The sequence below is a fragment of the Rousettus aegyptiacus genome, unplaced genomic scaffold (assembly GCF_014176215.1).
Source record: "Rousettus aegyptiacus isolate mRouAeg1 unplaced genomic scaffold, mRouAeg1.p scaffold_m13_p_3, whole genome shotgun sequence".
NCBI lineage: Eukaryota > Metazoa > Chordata > Mammalia > Chiroptera > Pteropodidae > Rousettus > Rousettus aegyptiacus.
Window position 1 is genome coordinate 151268852 of NW_023416306.1, and position 23987 is coordinate 151292838.

Sequence of the window (23987 nt, forward strand, 5' to 3'; positions counted from 1 at the left end):
AAAACCAGTGACCACCTTTAACTCATGTGGCAGAGCACTGATAGTTCTGGAATGACCCGGGTCCATCTTGTATGTCCCATGCAGCGTAAGCACGCTGCCTGTGTAGGTGTTCAGCCTTCTTAGCCTTTGTTTATGCACTTGTGCAGTGATGGGTCTGTATTGGTTAATGTCCATGGAAAGCTTTGCTTCCCTCCAGGGCACTCTGGTGTTGCTGTCCCCTGTCCTTTGAATGAGTGCTGTATTCTTTAGCTGCCCCTTTCACACCAGCAAGGTCAGTGTTAATTCAAGGCAGTGAGCTGGACTAGACCCCTTTGTCAGGAAACATTGCTTCCTTTTACAATCTGACCTGGTGTGAAACACAGATGCCATGACCTCTGCAATGGATAAGCATTAAAATTTCCCCCAGTAGTCGAAACTCAAGGGAAATAGCTCTTTGCTGTTTATGATGGAACCATCTCGTGGCCTCTCAATGGGTCAAGAACACCGTTGCCATCGCCATTTTCTTAATTTATGCTTTATTCTTAGTGTAGCGTTTGTTGCAGCCTGTGTTAACTGGGAAGGTAGACCAGTGTAGGAAAAGGAGCCCTGGCTTGACATCATACGGCCAGCTGTTAAACCACAGGGTTCGCTTTGCTTTCTGGCATCTTCCCCTCTACACCTCTGGAGAGAACTAGAGTAACTGGCTCTCGCTGTATGTGAAAGGCATGCTCCCCTCAACAGCTGTATTTAAATAAACTGACACATGCTCGTTAATCCATTAATAACACTTACTCTTTAAAGAAAATGTGAAAGAGGCCTTTCGTTGTCGTTCTAGCATGAAGACTGACTTATACCAAGCACTTTTTAGATTGAACGGGGCTATTTATACCAAGATCTGCAGATCCTGGTGGTTCTCGGCTGACTTGAAGATTCGCAAATTCTACTGATTTTTTTTTAACTTTCTGGTTTTATTTTTTATGACACTTGCTTTCAATTTTTGTAATAATCTTGTCAATGTTTATGAAAATTATACGTATCTATAACTAAACAACCACCTTATAATTAAGTACAGCTGCGAGATTTCAGTGCCTGTGTTCTCAGTCCTGCTGTTCACCTGGACATCATCTGAACTAACATCATTTGACTTTAAATATTTGCAAGGCATATCAGGCTGTCATTTGGTTGGCCATATTCATCTTGTACTCATTTCATACTGTGTTGGAATCTATCACTGGGTGCAAAAGCAAAACTTCTCTTTTGCCATGATGGTTCACAGTTGAGTGACATTTTTATAGACCAGGAGTTTAGTTTCCTAGAGTAGTTAATAAATCGATTTGGCATCATGAAAATTACATAGTACATCAGAGTCACATACTACTCAAAGTGTCATAGGCTAATGATAAAAGACAGAAAAGGGCATATTAGGTAATTGATACATTTCTGCTAAGTGAAGTCATGGCAGGCTGAACACACAGAAGTTTTATAGTAATTTGGAAAGATAAAAATGATGGGGGAATTGAGTTATCACAGGATGTCTGCACTTGACCATCCTACACGGCCTACCGTGCTAGCAGATGCCTTTTTCAGGTTCCATCTTGGTACGTACCATGTAAGCAGAAAATACAAACTGACTCTTACGTTGAAGAAACAAAGTCTTTTAAGTCATATATTTCAAGGTACACCTGGATCGGTTCTGCAAAAACTAGTACATTATCAAGTTATAATAATGATAATAATAACAAGAATAATAAAAGAGACTCTCATGAGGGGGTCTCCTATCTTGTTCAGAGTCCAAGAATTCAGCCCAACAAAAATGAAACACGCAGCGTAATCATTTAGCCAGTATTATTAACAACCTACAAAAATGTCATCTGCCTGTGGCTCAACCCGAGAAGCACAACGGTGCCAATTTTGTGTCCGCGAAGCGGCGTCCATCACAAGAATCAATGCTTCTTCATTTGAATTTTGCTCATCTACATCTCTGTGTTTATATGCGCCTTCATTTGGTTGTGCACTTGTATAAGAACTAAAAGCATAAAAAGTTTATTCCTAGTTTTATGTTTGTAACATTGAAATAAAAACAATGTGTTTAGAGCTCTGTTAACAAGTGCCGTCTCCTGCCGCTCCAGTACTGACCCTCCAGACCCAGGCTCGGGAAGAAGCAAGTGCCTTTCTTTTTGAGCCAGCCAAGGCATCTAGAGTGTGGTTAAAAGTACGGGCTTTGACAATAGGGTGCTTGCGTTCGAATCCCACCTCTGACATCAGCTACGTGTCTGTCTTAATTTCTTCGTGTCTCCACTGAAAAACGGGTCCACTCATAGTGTAAGTGCCCCGCACAGTGGTGGTGTGAGGATTAGACTAGTTCATGAGAACAGTGCCCAGCACATGGAAAGCATTCAGCAAATGTCAGCGGCTCATAGCATTGTATCTGTTACTGTTACTACTGCTGCTGCTGCGTAAAGAGGCAAAGGAACATAACGCTTCAGGTACTTACCAGCATTGCACCCTGAGTGGGACATCTGCATAAAGGGAAGAAATGGATTGCAAAAAGCCAATGTCTGGTTTCAGGAATGTTCTCTGCCAGCTGCATTATGCGATAAGCACCCTACTCTGAAAGAACTGGAAAGGCTTGTCGAGCTATTGATTACCACATCCCCCGTCTACTCAGAGACGTGCTGGCAGGGAAGACTGGGAGTGCTCAGTCCTTTGTTTTCTTTATTATTCACTTCCATCCATTCCCTCACTTGGCCAACAGTTAACTGGGGTTTAGTGCTTTTGAAAGAAGGTGGCAGTGGAGCCAGGAAAGGTGGCTTGACATGAAGCTTAGAAGAGGCGGAAAGCCAGGATGAAGGTCTTGGGTTTATTATTTTCTTTTCCAGACAATAGGGAGCCTGGATTTGGGGACGGGAAATGCTTCTAGACCCTCCGGCACTGTATTAACTGTACAAAGGAGCCACTGCTGGGGAGGCAGGATGACTGGCGGAGCGCATGGGTTCTGAAGCTCGTTCTGGGTTTGCATCTCAGTTCCGCCACCCACTGGCCAGATGATCTTGGATGAATTATTTCGTAAATCTGCCCCTCGGTTTCCTCACCGACAAAATATACATAAAATACACATAAAATAGTACCTCGCAGAGTTGTTATGAGGCTTAAATGAGTTAATCTGTTTAAAGCACCTGGAATGGTCGCCGGCACATCACCACCGCTATGTCAGTGTCACTATGACTATTTTTCACCTCTCTGGGCCTCAGTTTCCACATCTGTAACAAGAAGCAACTGGGCTGCCTAATTTCACGTCCTTTCGTTCTCAGGTGTTTGACCAGCAGATCTAAGGCTGTGCTTTCGGCTTAAAGTGGCAGTGGTTTTATAGGGCAGCATGGAGGAGGCGTGAGAGCTGGGAGCCCAGAGCACCGCTGAGGCCACCCCTGTTTCCACCACACTCTCTCCTTTCCTCCGCGCCCCGCCCCCAGGCTGCACGTCCACGCGGAAGGATCCAGGCAGTGTGGGAGAAGCACACCGCAAGACAGCATCCTCTTTTAGCGCCAGCATCCAACTTCAGAATAAACTTCTTTACCGGGAAATGGAATTGGGTGGGGGTAGAAGGAAATTAGAGCAAGGTCAGAAAAAATAGGAATATGTGGCTTGTTTCTCTGGGGATTTTTTCTGAAATAGTGGTGCAGCCGGGATACAGATTGAGTAGACCCAAGATAAGAAAACACACACACCCAGGGCTGGGCTCGAAGCCCAAGAGAGAATGTCTCAGACCTTCCTTTGTGGAAAGTGGCTTGAAACACATTTATTTTGCCAGGTGGTGGTTCTTCCTCACCTCTCTTTATCCCTTTTCCTGTCTTCTCTGTCCTTGAATCCCAGCAGATAAAAGCACAAATCTGCTGAGAGCATGGATGTCACAAGTGGTCAGGTGAACTACAGCCATAACACCATACAGATAAGAAGTGAGGCTGGCGCCTGGGCTGTCCTGGGAGGGGGCGGGAGGACACTTGCCGTTATCAAATTGTGCAATTTAGCAAATGGCCGGTGGCAGGCTGGAATGATATAGCAAGTTAATCTGTTTTCCATGCACTCAAGGCCTTTGCCAAAGGTTCACTCTGAAAATGCAGAGTTGGAGCCCACCCAGGGAACAGGCTGTCTTAGATTGCGTTTCCCAGCCCACTGCAGAGGATGCCAATAAAACTAACCAGAGACATGCGCAGGCATAGGGATAAACACAGGCGATTTTTTTTTTCTTATCATGAAAAAAAGATCCTCTAATTGGCAAGAAGTCCTGAGGTGTTTGTCTTGTAATTAGTAATAATAATAATAAAAAAAAAAACATTCAAAGTTAGCATTTATTGAGAACTTGCTTTGTGTTGGGTACTTTTTAAAGTGTATTACTTTTTTTTTCCTCTTGGTACCCAGACAGGTGAGCCAGGTAGGGGCAAGAGGATCAGCCAGTTTGGGGTTGGGCAGGAGACCAGGGCTGGGAATACTAAAGAGATCTCTTATAGCAGGAAGCCCAAGGGAGGTTCCTAGGGGTTCCATTATCTAGTAGGTTTGAGAAGCTAGAAACTGAGGCTGTAGCGGGTAAGTGCCTTTTCATCTTAGACACCAAACAAAGAAATGGTTCTGTGGTTATTTCCACCCTGGCCTGAATTCAGGTCTCTCTGGTGAGGCATTTTATCCCCACAGCATCCATGGAAAGTGGCCGTTGTCATTATTCTCACCACATAAGTGAGGCAACAGACCCACAGAGAAGTTGCATAACTTGCCCAAGTTCACACAGCTTCTAAGTGGCAAAGCCAGGCTATGAACTTGGGCAGTCTGGCTCCGATGTCTGAGCACTAACCCCTCTGCAAGCCTGCCGGTGCTGCAGGAGAGAGACAATGTGAGGACACCAGGGACCAAGTCCTGTCAGCTGAACATCAGCTTGCTTTTCCAGATCCTTTACACAAACTCAATGTGTTTGTGCACACAGGATTGTTAATTCAATCAGCCATCTCCTGGATTCCTGCTCAGTGCTGGCCACTGGGTTGGACCCTGTGGGACGGATGAATCATATGCAAACATGACCTTGACGACCCAGTTAGTACAAAAAGGTTCCAGAAATTGTTATAATACAAGAGGTAAAATGGTAGATGCTGAAAGAGAATTATAGATAAAGTCCTGCAAATTTATAAAGGAGAAGACTATCTGTACTCATAATATCAGGGAAGGCTTCTCAGAGGAGGTGGCCTTTGCACTGGGACTTGAAATAGTAGTAAAACTTAGGAATAGAGGAAGGACCTTTCAGGCAGGGGAGGGTGATCAAGAACAGACAGGAAGGAGAGGTTTTGTTCAGGGTACAGTAAATGGTTCCATTTGGCCACCTGGGAGTATGAGACAGCGATAACCTGGAAGCCCAGGAAGTCTGTCACCAGTGGGCAGATAGAGGAGGAGAGGTGTCTGTCAGAATCAGAATGGACTCAGAAGGCAGCTTAGCCAAACCCCTCCATTTACAAATGATAAACTTGAGACACAGAGTAAGTGACCTGCACAGTGCAATAATTAGTGACAGAACTAAGCCTCAAACCTAGGGCTCGCCCCACATTTTCTTTATACTTTTCAATGGGCACAAGTGTGTGGTTAACAAGAGTGTCACAGGTAAAGCCAGAAAAGCTTTACTTTTTTATTACACCATTCTCTAGAAGGGTCTCCAACGACATAGCCTGTATTTGGGGATAAGTATTGGAGTCAATATTAAGCAAACACTACCCCTGTCTGCAAGCAAGGATACACACCCCCTTTATACTAGGAAAAGCTGAGGACTGCGGAAATTAAGGTTTGCTGCAGACACTTTGAAGAAGCTAGGCCTCCAATCCACAGTATCCTAAATTCTGGAACTGCCGGCTTAATTCGATTTCTTTAATAACCAGCCATCGCTGCTGCATAATTCACGAGGTCTGGTATAACATGGTTCCTGCTTGCTTCAGCTAACTCGGCTTTCCCCTCCCACTGCCCTTTTTAAATAAATCTAAAACTTCGTTGTCCTGCCCCCTCATTTCATTCCTGTTTATCTTTGGACTGCCACAATTAACATGTTAATTTAATACATATAACCTGAATGTCCAGGAACTTTTAAATTCGTGAAAAACCTGCAGGAGTAACTTCAGCTGTAACCAAAGTTTTCCCTTGGCCTTCGTTATTTGCTTCTGGAAAAACTCTATAAATGACTTAAACAGACTTCAGACCTTCACCTCTAGAACTAAGAAATTAAGCAATTATTCATAATGCTAATGATTATTAATTTAAAAGAAATAAGCCATCAATATCACAATTCTGGATCCTGGCATTCTTAACTGGAGAAGCTGCTTGCTGAAGTAGTGTGGCTTTCAAGTGCAACAGTGCCTCTGTGTGGCGACCGTGTTCATTGCACCCCAGGAGCGATTGAAAACTCAAGGCAGGAAGGAATGCTGGCCTCCAGTAAGGACCCCATCCACCCCCAAACAACTTCTGCTTTAAAGCAATAGGCTGTTTCTGACAAAAAGATGAATGCAGTTAAATTTTATTGTTCTGATAGTCTATCTTCAAACTTGGAGAGAATCTCTTTTTCCCTGTGAAACCAGGAAAACGGCAGCAAACAGCACAGACTGGTTGGAATAATCTCCAAGATTCAAAAGTGCGGGATTGAGCGGAAGATATGAGATCAGAGAAAGAGATGAGTTGGTCCAGTGATGTGAAAATCAGTACAGAGATGAGGAGTAGCAGGATGGGCTGGGAGACAGGAAGTAGAATGAAGATAGGGTAAGGTTTACCTGGTAATAAAATTATGGGAAATGTCAAGTTTGTGTTTAAAACTAAATAAAAAGCTACATAGAAATGTTTTGCACTCAGAACAGAAAGTGTCTGTAAAATTAATAATTCCTAGCTATAACATGATGCCTTTGGCGGCTCCTTCCCTACCTGAAGCTGACCCTCCACAGTCCCTGGAGAAAAGATTTCATTTCTCCTGACCATGAGCTGAATGTATGGATGCTGCCCTCTCCAGATTCCTCTAAAATCACCATGCCCTGACCTCTCAGGGGCTGGGATAGGGAAGGACAAGCCCCGGATTTGAAACCTCAAGTCTGGGTTCTGATCCCTGCATCAGTGGGGTAGCACTGTTCTTAAACTGTTCTTAAATTCTCTGTGGACAGCGCACCCTGAATGCCTGCCTTGGAGGCCACTGCCCGACGACCTGTCACATACCACGTGGAAGCTGGGACTCCACTTTCCTCATCTGAAAAGTGGGAATAATGTTCTGTGGTGACCTCTCAGAGTTATTTCAAAGGTTAAATGGGATACGAGGATGGAATTCTTATTTCATTGCAGCCTTATATCTGATATATAATATACCGCATGTATATAATATAAAGAATATATAATATCTCTGTTAGATAGTATAATAAAGCATGAGATAACTTAGTGATTTCTCGTTAGTGTCTGCATTGTTGGGGAAACTAAATCTAGAGAAATGAGAGCTCTGAAATTGTACTGTGGAACTAGAGTCGAGTGAGTGAAAGAAGTCTCTCTTTTTTTCTTTTTTTTTTTTTTTACAACTTCGACTCATTTCAGTGAGCCAGCGCAGGAGACTGGGAGTGCCCTGTGTACTCAGGGGAGTGGGTGCCCACATGAAGGTGGGAGGGGGTCGCACTTCGGGGGACAAGGATATCGATGTCACACATGAAGGAATTTGCCCTTCAATAGGCATGGGAGGTTGAATACAAGCGGAGTCACTCATTAAGAATATGAAGAGGACCAAGAGAAGACAGACATGTGAAGACCGAGGCAGATACAAGCCAAGGAATGCCAAGGATTGTCAGGAACCACCGGAAGCTAGGACGTGGCATGGAACAAATTCTCCCTCACAGACCCTGGAAAGAACCAACTCTGCCAAAACGTTGATTTTGATCTTCTAGCCTCCAGAAAGTGGCCTTTCAGCAATGTTAGAACGAGGAACACAACTTTAGAAAGACGTTCAGAAACCATTAGTGTCAGGGCTGGCTATAGAAAAGATTGTGAAATAGGCAGAAATTTGTTCCATTTATAGGACCTTTTCTTTTCCACCCATATTTCTCCATGTAATATTTACTTGTTTCTCGGGTACATGCTAGATGATCTCAGGCTGGCTTTCTCCTCTCAAAAACAAATGGCTGGTCCCTCCTTCTATGATGTAAAGTGAGGTAGAAGTATAAATGAGGTAGAAATCCTAAGAAATAAAGTGAGGTTAGCAATTTATTCATTCCAAAATCACTTAGCACATATAAGTCATAAGTCAGGTCCCTGCCCCTCCCCCAGGAATTCTCATCCTCATTCCCATCCGTTCACTCATTCAGTGCTAGCCTGGGGTTATCGTGAGCAAAAGCAGACCCTGTCCCACTCCTTATGTGGCCTTCAGTCTCCTGGGGACATTTATCCAAGCCATAAAGCCATATAGGTGGGCATTTCAGGCATGAGTTGGTTCCAGTAGATGGGGGTAGGACGTCTCCTAGGGTTGCCACCTGCGTGGGGGTTTTCCTGGAAAGGCCTGGCTCTCTGCCTGACCCTACACAAACCCATGTCTCTTGTCCCAGGGTCATTGGGACAGGCCAAGTACTCTGTCTTCAGGTCTTCTCTAGAATGTCCCGGGTATCGTAGGTTTGAGTTCTTTGTGCTTCTTGCAGAACACTAACTTTAGGATGAGTTTTTTGGGGATTTATTATGTTTCACTTCAAAAGAAAAATGTGGGCTGGAAAGAAGTAAAGTGTAACAAATAAATAATTAGAGGCTTGTTCAGTTTGGAGCCTGCAAACCTGAGGACATTTTAACTTTTCTTGCATAAATGAGGCCAAAGGCAGTAACCTAGAGATGCTATTTCCTCATTTATAGGCTTTTCTCAATGAAAATCCTCAAAGGAAGGGTAATTCTTCCCTAGCTGGTATTCTTTGATTCGGAGAGATTCTAGAAAGAGTCCTAGGGGGTAGATAATATTTGCACTTAACTTACTAATGAAATGAAAAGGTGTATCACTGATGATTTTTCTCTTGAGAGGCTGACATGGAACAAATTCCATTTATACTTTCTTCAGTGGCATTTCAAGTCTTTTCATTTGTGGGCACTCATTTCTACTTCCTTAGCTTGTCTTGCTCATGTAAATTTTATCCATTCTAACACGCCCTGAGATCCAGGAATTTGAGTTCTGGGCAGCATCCTAGAGTCTTTGCTCAGGACCAAAGCTGTCTGTGCAGCTGGTCTTTCAATACAGCAGAATGTGTTTGGGATTGTTCTTGTTGCAGTTTATGACCCTTCAGTGATAGATGTTTTTATTCTGAGTTCAGCTCTATGTTGCAGATGATACTCCAGTGCTTAGAACAGTGCCTGGCACATAGGAAGCATTCAGTAAGTATTTATTGAATGAATAGATAAATAAATCCATTAAAATGTCTTGACAATATTGTAATCATGACACCAATGGTAAAAGAGAGGGTTGATGGGTTTGAACATGAACTATTTTAAAACTCTACCTCTAAAGACATTTAAATGTAAATAGCAAATGAAAGGGGAGAAACTGTATGGCACAAATCTCAAAAGTATAATATCCTTAATACTTATAAGTTCCTATCAACCAATATAAAAAGATGGGTGCCCCAATAGAAGAAATATAAATGGTGAGCAAATGTATGAGAATCATTTAAATCTCACTTATAAAAAGTTATTTTCTTTAATGGGCTATCATTTCCTCCCAATCAGACTGCCCATGGTAAACAGGAACGCAAAATATCTAGTGCTGATTGGGGTCTAGAGGAGGAAGCCAGAGTGTGCCCCTCCAGACGAAGGAGAATTTGGTTGAGCACATTCTCGAAGCCAGTTGTGCCGTAGGTTCTGAAGCCTTGAAAATGACCCAGAAATTTCACTCATGGAGATTTATCTTAAGGAAATCATAGGAGGCAACAAAATAACTATGTTTTTCCTATCGCAGCTACAACAAATTACCACTAAATTAAATTAAATTAAATACATTTGCAATACAAATGTATTACCTTATAGTTCTGGAGGTCAGAAGTCTGAAATGGGTCCTAGATAAAATCAAGGCAGAACTCCGTTCCTTCTGGAGGCCCTAGGAGAGAATCAGTTCCCTTGCCTTTCCCAGCCTCTAGAGGTTGCCTGCATTCCTTGGCTCATGGTCCTTGCCTCTATTTTCAAAGCCATCAGCTAGCTGGCTCTCCTTTTCCCCATTTCTTGCTCTTCTCTTTCCTGCCCTTCCCTCTCCTTCACTTCCCTCTTTTCTCTCTTCCTCTCCTTGCCTCTCCTCTCCTCTCCTCTCTCCTCCTCCTTCTTCTTCTTCTTCTCTCTCTCTCTCTCTCTCTCTCTCTCTCTCTCTCTCTCTCTCTCTCTCTCTCTCTCTCTCTCATACACACAAACACCTGTGTTTCTATCATCACATCTCCTTCTCTCTCTAACACTCACCTCTTTCCTTGTATAGGTACCACCTGTATAATCCAGGATGTCTCCATCTTGAGGCCCTGGATTACATCTGCAAAGTCCCTGTTGCTATGTAAGACAGATCTTCATAGTTCCAGGGATTAGGACACAGACATCTTTGGCAGTGGGGGAGGGGTGGCATTATTCTGTGTATCACAATGCGTAAATAGAGAATGGGACTTCGGAAACTGTGCTTAAAGGGAGGTGTCTCCACTGGGAAAGGCACTCTTTAGCTCTTCTGCTTCTCCTTTCCCTGCCCAAAGCTCAGATGTGATGCCCGATGCCTCAGCAGACATTTTGAACCACAAAGCGACCTTGGGGATGGAAGCCGAACACTAAGAGGGTGGAAGAGAAACACTGACATGTGGATTCTCGAGGTCCCCACAGAGCCACCTCCAGACTTCTTTTACCAAATACACTTCTATCTCAATTAAAACAGTTATTTTGTTTGGATTTTTGTTTTGTTTTTCTGTAATGTACAGCCAGATCCAATCCCAGTCCCTCAAACTACACACAATTCCTTTCTTTTAAAATACTACCGCTGTTTCCTTTTTTCTTTTTTTAATTAATTTTTATTATGATGATATTGGTTAACAAAATCCAGTAAGTTTCAGGTGTACAATTTAACAGTAAGGCAATACATACATATATATATATACACATATATTGCATTGTGTGTTTACTGCCCATAGCCAGATTTCTTTCAATCATGCTAAACGAAATAAGCCAGACAGAAAATGTTGAAAACCATGTGCTATCACATATATGTGGGATGTAAACCTAAAAGCAACAAGTAAGCAGGACAAACAAACAGAGACTCAGACATGGACCGGAGACGAGTGGTTACCAGAGGGGAGGGCGGGGGGGGCGGGAGGCAGATGGGATAAGGGGGGTCGAAGATGTGATGACACAACTCTCTTCTGGATAAACTCCAAGTCTGGGTCTCTCAGGCTACTACCTTCCCGCCAGCAGGGATGTAACTGTCACTGAGAAAATGGTTTAGGAAAACGGACAGTGCTGTCACCGTGCCCTGAGCGCAGATCAGCCTTTCGTTCTGCCTGCGGGCTGAGCCGCACCACCTCAGTATTAATCTGGGCTTTTGAGATCCTTCGGGGCTCTGACCACGATTGACTGTAACACCACCCGGAGAATCGGGGTGGGCAAGAATGCATCAGACTCTAGTCCTTAAGAATCTTAGCTTAAGACAGAGCCATGTGCTGGCCCCCTCTTCTTTACCATACATGTCGATACTCTGCAATAGCCAACAGCGAGATAGCTTCCCACACCAAAGATCCGGCCTGTCTTGCTATCAAGATGCAGAAGTGACCCTGAGAAGTAACTATCGAAACCAATATCTGGAAGGAAAAACAGCATGGGAGCGCCGTGATCATGATAAGATAAGTCACAGAAGAGACAAGGCCAGGCGCTCAGGGTGATGGAAGGCGTCCCGGGCTGAGGAAGGACAGGCTCGGCACAGGCGAGGGAGCAGCCCGCGGTGCGGTTTTACAGGCTGAGGGCTTGGTCCAAACGCCCCTCTCTTCTCTTTCTACATTGTCTCCTTGGGGGAACTCATCCAGCTACAACGCTTCAGGTACATTCCTACCTGACTCTCATCTAGCGTCTCCAGCCTGCTCACTCTCTCTCTCAAATTCCAGATTCATGTATTCAACGACCAAATCAGTATCGCCACTTAGATGGCTACTCCGCACATCCACCTCAGACAAAACACAGCGAAGAGAGGAACGCGGCTTTCCTCCCCTCCCTGCTTCCCCATCTCGGCTAGTCTAAGGCCCACCACGCAGCCAGTTAGTCAAGCTAGTCCATCCGGGCTCCTCTCGTTCTCACGTTCCATGCCCCGTCCACTAGAGAGGACCAGGAGCCCTGCCTCCGGGATAGACCTGAACCCACTTGCTCTACTCGCCCACTTTACTCAGCCCAGCCAGCATTCAGTTACTCCAACCCACTAACAACGGCGCCTAGCGGGTCTCCCCACTTCTGCTCCCGTCCCCGCCCAACTCCTTCTCCACCCAGCAGCCCTCGCGACCTTTCAGGAGCGTACCGCAGACCCCTCCCCTACTCCAAGCCCTCCGAAAGCTTCCCCGTGGGGTGCAGCCTCTCCCGTTCTGGGCTCCCCTCCAGTCTGGCCTGGATCTTCATTCTCCTGTCATACCTTCTTCCTGCTTGTCCCCACCCTAGGGCTTTAGCATCATTGTCCCTCTGTTGGGGATGTTCTTTCTCCACATACTAACCCGAGTGCATCCTTCCTGCTGTTCAAGCCTCCATAAAAATCTCATCTTGCTAACCTCCCAATCCCAAGTCACCCTCTTTCTGGTCGCCCCATTTTACCTTCGTTCCCATACGGTCCTTTCTTGCTTTTGTGTGGCTTACTTGGTAAGTGACTTCTCAAGGGCGAGCAGTGCAGGCTGTCTGTAGGGAGGTGAAGGGGAGGATGCCAGCCTCTGCAGGATTCAGGGACATGGGTTCCCTTCCTCAGTGTCCCTCCCTGTCCCCTTCCATGGGTATGCTATTGATCTGAGAACCTGGCCTGCAAAAAGCAGAAAAGGAAGCTGTGGAGGTCTGAACTGCAGATTCTAACAGCTCCCGTTCACCACAGGTGGCTGGCTCCACTTTTCTCAAGTCCTCCAATGCCAGGCTCTGATCCCTTACCTAAATGCCTGAAGAAGAAAAGGATATAGGGGTTTCAGGAGGAAAGAGTAGGGCAGGGAAGGTGGGCAGTGTGAACAGCGTCCTGGTTTCTCACCGATGACCAGGGCCTTGAGTAGCATCCTGCTGGCCTCCTGGTGATCCAGGGCCCTTGCCAGCCCTCAGCAGGCCTCTGGCCATCTCCTGTCACCCCTGCTGCTGCTTCTGTTTGTGACCATCACCACCTCAGACTGCCCAGCGCTCATGGCTGTTGTCTGAGGTGGAGTCAGTAGGGCAGGGTCCTGAGGAGGAAAGATGGCAGTGGAGCCCAGAGAAGCCCAGAGCTGCTGGCTATCCCCTGGAAGATGGGGCGGTGGGGAGACAGCGGTGTTCTGCGGTCCTGCACACGAACCCTTCTGGGTTGGGGGCCTCACAGACGGCAGCTGGGCAGGGATCCAGGACAGTGACCGGCAGTGGAGGTGCAGAGGCTGCAGACTGACCCAGCAGCACACCGCAGACCTGAGGCAGGCTGCAGGGAGGGCTCGTGACGCTGCCGGCAGGGACCCCAAGGCCTCGGTTGACAGCAAGGATGGAGGGAAAGGCCAGCGCCCTGATGCCAGGAAGGCATGAGATCATTGCTCAGCAGCTCTGTGGTCATTTCCCTTCAGCTGTGAAGCCTGGTTTTTCTCTAATTCGTGCTTGGACCTCGGCCCCTGGTGTCTGGCACACTGCTTTGCACGTAGGTGGTACCAGAGCATGCTGGTGGTTTTAAACCCCTAGGACCCTCTTCCTTGTCACAGAAGCTTGCTGTTCAACCCACCTTAACCTGAATTGAAATGTCAGCTGTCGCCTGGTGCCATTGGTGTGGTTGCTTCGGGCTGCTCTGTTACAGTCTTTGACTCTTCATTTAATCCTTCACTCCTCCGTCTATCCTTTCTCACCGCGTCCCATCGATCCTAAGCACCTCCCTCTCTGTGCAGCTCTTCCTGACACTGGGCCAGCTTGAATTAAACACTCCCTGTCTGTGGCCCCGTAGCACCCACCGACACTCCAGTCAGAGCCCTTGCAGGCCGCTAGTGCACCTGTTTGGACAGAGCCGTCTCATCTTATTCGTCATTGCGAGTAAATGAACAAAAACATTCCAGTCGGAATAATAGCAATGATAATGATGATAAAGTCAACATTTACCGATTATTCGCTGTGTGCTAAAGGACACAGGGCTGAACGTTTTACAAGCATTGTCCTCATGTTCATGCTCTCAGACTGTTTGTGTCATCTCTTATACAAACTGAAGCTTAGAAAGGACAAGGCACATCACCAAGGTCACAGAGCTGGTGGGAGGGGGACCCAGATTCACACCCAGGCCTCCAGGCGGAGGGCTCGGCTGTAGCTGGGATAGGGAAGGAGAGCTGTCAGGGTTCCTAGGGGTTCTTCTGATGTTTTGCCTCAAGAACTGGAAGCTGATCTGGGAGTAGATGCTCTGCTGATAGAGAATATCCCAAGCCAGTTACCAAAAGGATGGGCTGATCCAACTGAATAAAACAGAGAAGTTTGAAAGAACCAAACTAGAACGAGCTCTGAACTGTCCAGGAGGCCCGCGGCAGAGGCCTAAGGACAAGGGGAGAGAAAGGCCTGATTCCAGGCTGGGGATCTCTGCCCAGGAGATCAGCTCCGAGCCAGATTCCACTTTGGGCAGATGGAGGGCGTGCATCAGCGCTAAGTGGAAAGGGAAGGAGAGAAACCAACATTGGACGGGGTGCCTGGCCAGTGCCAGGGTCTGCCTCTGATTCCTTATTTTAATGCAACAAAATCTGTGGTAGATTCTGTGAATGGCCCCATTTTTCCGGTGGGTAAACTGGGGCTCGGAGTGGTTGAGTAACTCGTGCATGGTGACATGCTAGTAAGTGGAACAGCCAGGGTTTGGACTCAGGTCTGTCTGATTACAAAAACCAAATTCATTCCACCAAGCTGAGCCCTGGGGACCTGGAGCTGGAATTAGTGTCACACCGAAGAATTGCTTGCTCAAGAACCTGTGTGTCTCAGACTCTGCTTGAACTCTGGCTCGCACACGCTCCCTGCTGTGCTCACGTCACCTGTCCCAAGGTTAGAGCAGATGTCCAGTGCACTTTGCAGACTTAAGCCTTAAAGCGTGCTGCGGACGTGTGCCGGCGTCATTGCCTTCGTCCTGTGGTCCGATGCATCAGATGCCAGGTTAAGCGACTGTAGCCGGCAGGCCTGGGTGTTGTAAATGCTTCCTCTTGACTCTCCTTTCCTGCTCCCCTTAAGCAACACTTAGCCCCACAGATTAATTCCAATATAAAATGTGCGTGAACCACGTTTTACCTTCAAATGTGCACAAATGAAATGACCATTAGATGACACTGGGAGGCAATAAAGCCCCTGAAGCCTTCCAGCCTCTGAGTCCCTCCATCCAGCCCTCCCGGAAATGCTCAGCAGCCTTCAAAATATTTATAATGCTTTCCGCTGCTGAGGCGCACCTGACATTAGATCACTTGTCCCCAAAGCTGCAAGTCTGCTTATTTGTTTTTCCTTTCTGCCTTCGGATTGAGTGGAAGGCGGTCATCAGTGGCAGCCACCCTCAGGGAATGGAGGTTATACCCACGGTGGCCATGATCCTCTGCTTCTCTGCACTGAGGCCCAATCAACACAGCCACATTCAGCCTCTCCTTTAATAAGCTCATCGTTGGGCTGAGTCCCGAATGCTCTCTGCCTGGCCCTGGACGCTTTTGATTGACAAAACTAATCTCTCCTCTCCCCCCACGTCTGCCGCTGCCCACATCCTCTTGCAAATCATGTACTCGGCTGCTGACAATTAGATAGAAGACTTGGGATTCAGACGCAGGAGGGTTATGAGGTTATGAATCAATGGCGGGGGCTTGGGCGAGGTAACAATTCAGGGGAGCCCATCCCAGATGCCTCGCCACAGCCCTCAGAGCTTCTTGGTGATTTATGAGTTAGTAATAACCTCGCCTGGTCTCCGGCCCCTGTTATTTTTCATTAATGCACATGGAAGCTTTACATTTCAGAGAATGGAGAAGCACAGAGTCTGAGCAGGAGGGGGCTGGAGCTGTGGGTGGGGGAGGAGGTCCCCCAGGAGTTTTCTGTCAGCTGATTGTCTTCTCTGCTCTGTGGGCTGAGGGGTGCAGTGAGGTGCAGTTGCCACATGCCTAAGGAGATTGGCAAGCAGATCCGCCTGGCCTGCAAGGAGTCCCTAGGGAGGGGGCCCTGACAGGGCCTGGTTTAGGGCTGGATAAGGCAGTGATGCTTGGGTATCTCTGGATTCAATATCCCATGCGTCTAGATATAATTCCCCCCAATCTGTTCAAAACCAAGTTGGACAGAGGCAGAAGGCTTCCTGTTGAAAAGCGAGAATCACACATTGGACCAAAACCAATCACAGGGCAGCTTGATTGCCGCAGTCTGGAAGCCAGTGAGCAAGCAGCAGGGGCGGGCAGAGAGGTGGGAAGGGTCAGTGTCTTTCAGACCCTGGAGAAGAGACCTGAAGACTTTACCTTTCCTTCTACTTGCTGTTCTCTCCAGGTGACAGCCAGGGCAGAATGAGGAAAAACAGACAGTCTGAATCGCTGCCCAATATTTTTTAACACATTTATTTGTTGAGATTTCTTTCTATAAGGAAAAATAGTGTGACTTTTGAAAAAAAGACAATGTCGACAAACGAAAAACCCCAAACCTTTCATCTAAAGCAGTGGTTGCAAATGCCCATCCAAGGTTGATGCCAGTCTGTGATGAAGTTTTCATGGATCACAAAAAATTGAGAGAAAAATTTTAAATGTAGTGAATATGTACATTTGGATGGATACGTATCATATGATGTTTATTTGAATATAACTATTGATCAATAAGCATTCATTAAACCCCAACTCCATGCCAGGCCTTTGATAAGTACCAGAGATAGAAAAGTATAATAGAGTCCTGCTCTCTCGGAGCTATAGTTTAGCAAGTGTTATGGGTTAAATTGTGTCTTCCCCAAAATTCGTACATTTAAGTCCTAACCTCCAGTGCCTCAGAATGTAACCTTATGTGGACATAGCTTTGTTGCACATGTAATTAGTTAAGATGAGCTAGTTAGGGTAGCCCCTAATCCAGTGTGACTACTGATGTCCTTACAAAAAAAAAAAGGTGAAATTGGACACAGAGGTATGCACTCAGGAGCACCATGTGAAGATGAAGGCAGAAATTGGGGTGGCGCTCCTACAAGCTAAGGAACACTAAAGACTGCCAGCAGCTAGGGGAGGGGTGTGAGACAGGTGCTCCCCAACAGCCCTCCAATGAGCCGCCCCTGCCGCCATGTGAGCTTCTGGCCTCCAGAACTGTGAGACAATACATGTCCGTCGTTTCAGCCACTCCGTGTGTGGTTCTTCGTTTAAGCAGCCCCAGAAAACGAACACAGAGGGGGAGGTAGACACCGATCAAATAATCACATCGTGGATGTTTAATTCCAAACCGACATAAGTGCGTCAAAGAGAAGGAACCCCGTTCTCTAGAAGTGAAAGCCAGAGGGTGTGGACCTGCTGCAGAGAGCGGTGAAGGCCTTCCTGAGAAGCTAGCGCCGAAGGACTGCAGGAGTCAGCAAGAGGAAGAGGCGGACTGGAGAAATGAGAGTGTATTGCTGGCCCAGGGAACAGCATAGGCAAAGGCCCTGTAGTGGGATGGAGCAAGGTGCATTCTGGGGGTAGAAAGTGGGTCCGTGTGGCAGAAGAGGAGAGAAGGGAGGGAGATGAGGATATAAGGGTGGCCAGAGAACCAGAATGATGCTCAGTCTTATTTTTGAATCGACGACAGCGGAGTGAGGGCACTTGTTCTGTTTTTCCCCCTCACTTGCCAGAAAACATACTCCAGAGGAGTGGGGCCAGAACAGCTGCCGGGAGGGGTCCCACCCCCCAGCAAGGCCCCATCGGGCTCCCCGAGTTGACCTGCTGCCACTCCCTCCTCTGTTTCTCCTTCTGACCAGCAAGCTGCACATCATCAGATCCCTCCCTTAAAGCATCAGAAAACGTTTAAGATTCCCTAAGGCCTAAAATGAGAAAGCAGGCAAATAACACAAGAATTCTGAGTTGCTGCTCTTTCTCCCAGCCATGCAGATGGCTTGATTATACACTGGCTCCAATGCAAGGTTCCTGAAACATGGACCGGATCAGTAGCTAATGCGCGTTAACGCTTGTTCAGTATGAAGCACTGTGCTAGCATTGCACACACAGCCTCTCCTTTAGCCCTCAGAGCCTATGCAGCAGGTCCTATTATTATTGTCCTCATTTTCATATAAGCAAATGAAGGCATAGAACAGATAAGTGACCTAATAATAAACAGGTCACTTCAGCAAAACCATGGGCCAGGCTTTGTGGCGAGGGCTTCTAACAAATGATCTTATTTCATCCTGTAAGGAGGTGATATTTTCCCCAGCAGACCCAGGAAGAAATGGAGATTGGGTGGATGGCAGTGACCGGACCTGCCCAGATCACGCAGTTCATAAATAACAGCATGGTTTGGACTCAAGTCTACCCGACTCTGTAAACACTGTGCTTTATTGCTTGATATGCTTGGTAAGCAAGTGCGTATCTGTTAAATCCAGCATGCTTTTCCTGGGAAAAACTCAAGCCCATTGACCAGACAACACTCCTCGGGAATGCCACCAGGCTTTGCACCACACTCGTCCCTCCGCCCGCATCTCCTTCCGTCTCAGTGACAGCTCTCCCTCGTGCCCACCAGCCAAAGCCCGGTGTAGTGGTTCCTCTTGCTTTATCTGCTGCCGAATTGTTGCATTTTCTATTGTTTTTTTTTTTTTTTTAACTAAGGCATAAAAGAAAGGTCTAAAACTATAAAGACAATTCTACTTAGAACATCCTTCAGTTTATCTGCAAAAAGCAAATAATCGTCTATTTACATCGTATGATTATTATAGTAGGATCATTCCAAAGCCCGGAATATATAAAGTGCTCAATAAATTATTAGCTAAATAGCACATAGTATTAAGTATTATTATCACTAAATTAATGTCTCTGCTTCAGGAAAAAAACTGAGTATAGAACTTTTCCAGTTATTCAGAAAATTATGCAGAAATAAGAGAGGAAGAATGGTGTGGTGGAAATAATACTTCGAAGGAGATTGCCTGGATTTCAGCCTTGGCTCTAATAGGTATTGGTATGAGGCCTTGGGCCTCTCTGGGCCCAATAGTTATTATATTTTACATAATTACTGTTTAGATGATATATGATAACAGGGTCAAGTGTACAGCTCTGGCCTCGTACACAATGAGCATTCAGGGGTGTTGCTCCCTCTTCACGTGTGTTGACCTGTACGTGGTACCAACATGCGTGATGAAGTGGCACAAAGCTGCCCTCTCCCCGCACAGGTGCAGCTGAGCCCTTGGCAGGCACACGAGAATCCAGTGGTAGGCTGAGTCATAACCTTGACTGAGGAGTACCGTGAGCACACTCCAGTAACAGTTTACTCAAATGGAAGTGTCTTTCCCCAATGGTGAGGATTGATAAGGAAGTTATCAATTGCTTCAGTTATCTGTACTATGATATACATAAGCTACAAAGTTTCAGGTAACTTGAAATTTGCAGGTGACTAGAACCAGTCTTTTAACAAGTTGGCATAATCTAATTTGGGCTTGGATTGAGACACTACCTTGGGAAGAATGGGCGAAGTGTTCCATAGCAGGATCTGCTAGAATTCTGACTTATTTGAGAGGAACTTCCAGGTAACCCTAAATCTTCAGGGGAGCTTAAAACATCTGAAAACAAAGCCCAGAATAGAACCCTTTCATAATAAGGGTCTCCTCCAAAAAAGAAAGAGAACACACTAAAATATTGGAAGATCTCGCCAGCCTAGTTAAATCCGGTTTCTATTGATCTAGGATTAATATAACGGGAAGTCACCAGGAAGAGATTGCTGAGTCTCATTCTACCCAATAAATAAGTAAGCAACACAGGGAGGGGTGCAGGTTGTCACCCTGAGTCCAGGACTGTGGTAAACAGCCCGATAGAGTGGACAAGAGGCCGCTCTGAGGCTCTAGAGCTGCCCAGATGGCCAGAGAGAGTGACCAATTAGAGGCCCATGGCTGAGCCTCCCACTCTTTATGTCTTAGGAAAAAGACAGCTTTTTGAGTTCTGCCTTCACTCCTTTCTGCTCTTTCCCTGGGGAACAGGAAATGCCCAGGCTCCAGGAGGCAGCAGGGGGCCAAAGTCCCCATACCCTCTCTACTCTGTGTCTGCAACCCCGTTCTCCATGCCCTCTCCTCTTTAGCCTAAGAAGCCAAACTTTCCCTCTCTGCTCTTTGAAATTAAAAGTATTATCTCCATGAAAAAGTAATATATTAACATTCTCTGAACTCCAAATCATAAAGAAATATAAAGAATAGAAATTTCCAAAAACGCGACCCTCCCCTCTTTCCAGAATAACCTAAAGTTAACAGTTTAACTATACTTCCAGAACTTTTCTTCTCCATCTCTCTATATATCCATACATATGTAATTAGAATATAAATACAAATACATTTTTTCTATTGTAAAAATGTCATTCTAAAATATACACTGTTCTTAATAGGCATTTTCACCTAACATAGTAGATGTGCAATAAATATTTATTGTAAGGTGAGCCATAATTTATTTATTCAGCCCCCTACTAGAGAACTTCTGAGTTGTGTCCAAATACCCTTCCAATAAACATAATTATATATAAAAGGCATAATTGAAATGCACGTAGACACATAAAGCTTACCTGAATATAATAAATGTATACTTAAGTATACTGACAAACCACTCACGCTGTAGAGCAGTGTTTCACGTGCCTCTGGTGTATTTCAGAGATATCCCTGGAATATATGTTGATAAATTAGCCTCAAAAAGAAAACTTAAGGCCAAGTGTTTTAGGGCCTTTGGGAGTAAAGGGTGGTCATCCTGCATTTGTTCCTAATGTTGCCATATTGACTTTAAGTCCTTGGCAGGGCAGCTTGACTAAGAAGAGCCAGAATCTAAAAATGATTACAAAGGGCAATGATTAATTTTGGATAGAACAGAAAAATAATCTGCTTCAAATTCTTTTTAGACTAGGAAGAGAAAGAGTGATCGGGGGAGTGAGGAAATGAGGAAGAAAGGAAAGAGAAAAGAGAAAAAGAATAGCCCTTTCTCCTGATGGTTATTTGCACTATTCTTGTCTGATTCTACAGTGCAATAATTGTAGGTCTTTTAAAGGACATAATATTATGACAGATTTCTATTCCTTACTCGTTCCTGGGGCTCAACGTGCAACGATTTGCTTTCTGCCACCAGGCTGGGGGCTGGCCCATTCTGGACTAGTCTTCAGAAGCCCACAATACCCCGCTTGAGCATGTCCGCAGGCCTAGGCCTCGTGGTGTTTGCAGCGTGTGAGGGATGGGCTGGATGCAGGCACGCCTGTGGATTTGAGGTATGGGCTCAGGACAACAAGGGCCAACAGCCCGGCCTTCACCAGGGCCTAAGGACAGTCACTCTGATCCCCAGATGAAGACACTGACTTCATGGTGGCTTCACCAGGGACAGGAAACCCAGGCCTGTCGTGCCCACAGTGCTAGGGGAAAAGGAAAGGGACCTTTGTGATTTTCCCTTCTTTACCAAAAAAAAAAAAAAAAATGCTTAAATGGGATCCTTCAGCTCTGTGAATGCAAACGGAGGCCTGGGGGACTGGGGAGACAATTAGGCCAGACACTGAGCGCATAAAGCCAAAAGCGGGTAGAAACCCAGACAATGGCGCTGAAGGCTGGGGTGGTGTGCAGGGGAAACGGATATGACAGCAAGGAAGGAGTTTCGATGTGAATGAATACTAATTAGTGACATGGATATTAATGATGACAGTAATTAACAGGGGAAAGGAAGGGCTGTCATTGTCCCAGGGTGAGTAATCAATCTTGGCAGGTGATAAATAATGGTTCAGCCAGCTCAGCAGAAAGATAATCCGCCTGCCCGGGGGAGAGCCGTTGCTGATGCTGGAAACCTCTCCGTTTCTAGGCAACCCACAAAAAAGAACTATTTTTCTTTTGAGGAAAAAACAGGTTAGAGTCTCTTCCCCACCCCCAACTTGGGATTACAGTTCTATTTGATTTCTGCTTTGTTCTCCATTTCCTAGGACAAATGTTGCACTTGTATAATTTGGAGGAAATGGACCCACACCCACAAGTACACACAGGCATATTCTCCGTTTCTCTCAAAGGGTGTGAATGAATAGGAATGTTTGGATCCAAAGTTTAGCTCACAGATGCCAGCCCAGAGCAAGAGTGGAGGGGAAAGCTTAGAAGTCTTGCTTTGGAGGTTGAAATGGGGGTGAGGGGTGGGGGACTGCAGGGCCATGTCGGTGGAGGCTTGTCCTGGGGGAAGCTCACAGAGAGAGAGTAGGACCAGGCCCTGGCAGTTTACTGTGCAGGGCGCATTGACCTTCCAGAGAGCCAGAGAGAGACAAAATATGTAGGCACTTAGGCCTGTACTGGTCTCACTTCTGGCAACCAGTAAAATTTCTGAGAAACTTTACTTCCCGGCCAAGGGCAATAGTTCAACCTTTCTGGCAGCTCTCCAGTCTTTCAGCTGGGAATCTACCCTGGAGAGCTGTTGGCAGTCCCTTTGCCTCCTGTCAACCCCCAGACCCGTGACAGGACTCAGATATCTGGAAATGTTGCTCTTTACGCAATTTCCATTACGTATCACCATCCTGAAGCCACAAAGCTGCCTTCAAAAGTCCACACTGGTTTAAAGTGAGATTATTGGGGGGGGGGGGGGGGCGCAAAGGTGGATTGATTAGAAGGTCAGAATCTTCTAGAAAATTTGAATCTTATACTCCTATGTGAACTGTGGTACCCTAAAAACTGTAATACCCTAGATGTCACATTTTTAGAAAGGAGGCGAACAAAAGAGAACACATTCAGAGAATTGTGACCTAAACGATGAGGGGCCCCAGGGCATGTCATGCAAGGAAACAGCTGAGGGATCCAGGCACATTTCACCCAGAGTGGGGAAAACTCAAGGAGACGTTGATAGTGCATCGGTCGGAGACTCACAGAGTGAGGAGGCTGGGTTTGTTCTTCTATCACTAGAGGGCAAAACTAAGGCCAAAGAGAGAAAGTCAGAGAGGGTTGCGTTTCTGCTCAGAGAAATCTCAGTTTAGCTAGAACAGGCTGCCCAGGGGCCAGTTTGTGAGGTCCCAGGTACTAGAGTTTTTCTGAATGGAGATTAGGGTGCCAACTTTCCAAAGTGTTGTGGCTGGGATTCATGAACTGTCTAGGGTTGGAGTAAATAAGCTTTAAAAGTCCCCTGTGACTCCTAAGATTTTAAATTAGTTAAGAGAGTACTAGATGCCAAAACAGGTAAGCCCCAAATTTTTGGAGCTTAGCACACCTGTCAGTCAGGTCAGAGCCCAAAATGGGCATCAATTTCCATGGTTGTTCAGAAGCCCAGGCCCCCTCGGCATTGTGACTCTGCCCTCCTCTGGGCCCCCGAAGTCCTCTCCCTTCAGCCAGCAGACAGAGAGTGAAAGGGTGTGGAGCTGTGGAGGGTGTGGGAGGTCACGTGGGAATTTTTACAGTCCAGGTGTAGAAGGGGACTACATCATTTCCATTCACATCTCACTATCAGAACTCAGTCCACCCCATAGTGCAGGGGAGTCTGGAAATGGTATCTGGCTGTGGCCCAGAGGATAGGTGAAAACATAGATGTTTCTCCCACAGACACAGAGGCACTTTCTTTCCAGGTCGGCCCATGACAGAGGAAATTAGAGATTCTTTTCGGGAACCTTAAGGTCACCTGTGTCGGTTAGCCCTTGTCAATAAGGGTAAGGCACTGAAGAGCCTTTCCTACAGGAAATAGCCTGGGGGCCAGCCTGCC

General features: G+C 46.2%; 1 protein-coding gene across 10 annotated transcripts in view; it reads left to right on the forward strand.

Annotated features, from left to right (window-relative positions):
- Positions 1-23987, forward strand: part of RGS6 (regulator of G protein signaling 6) — a 450793-nt gene that overhangs the window by 333856 nt on the left and 92950 nt on the right. The window lies entirely within an intron of this gene.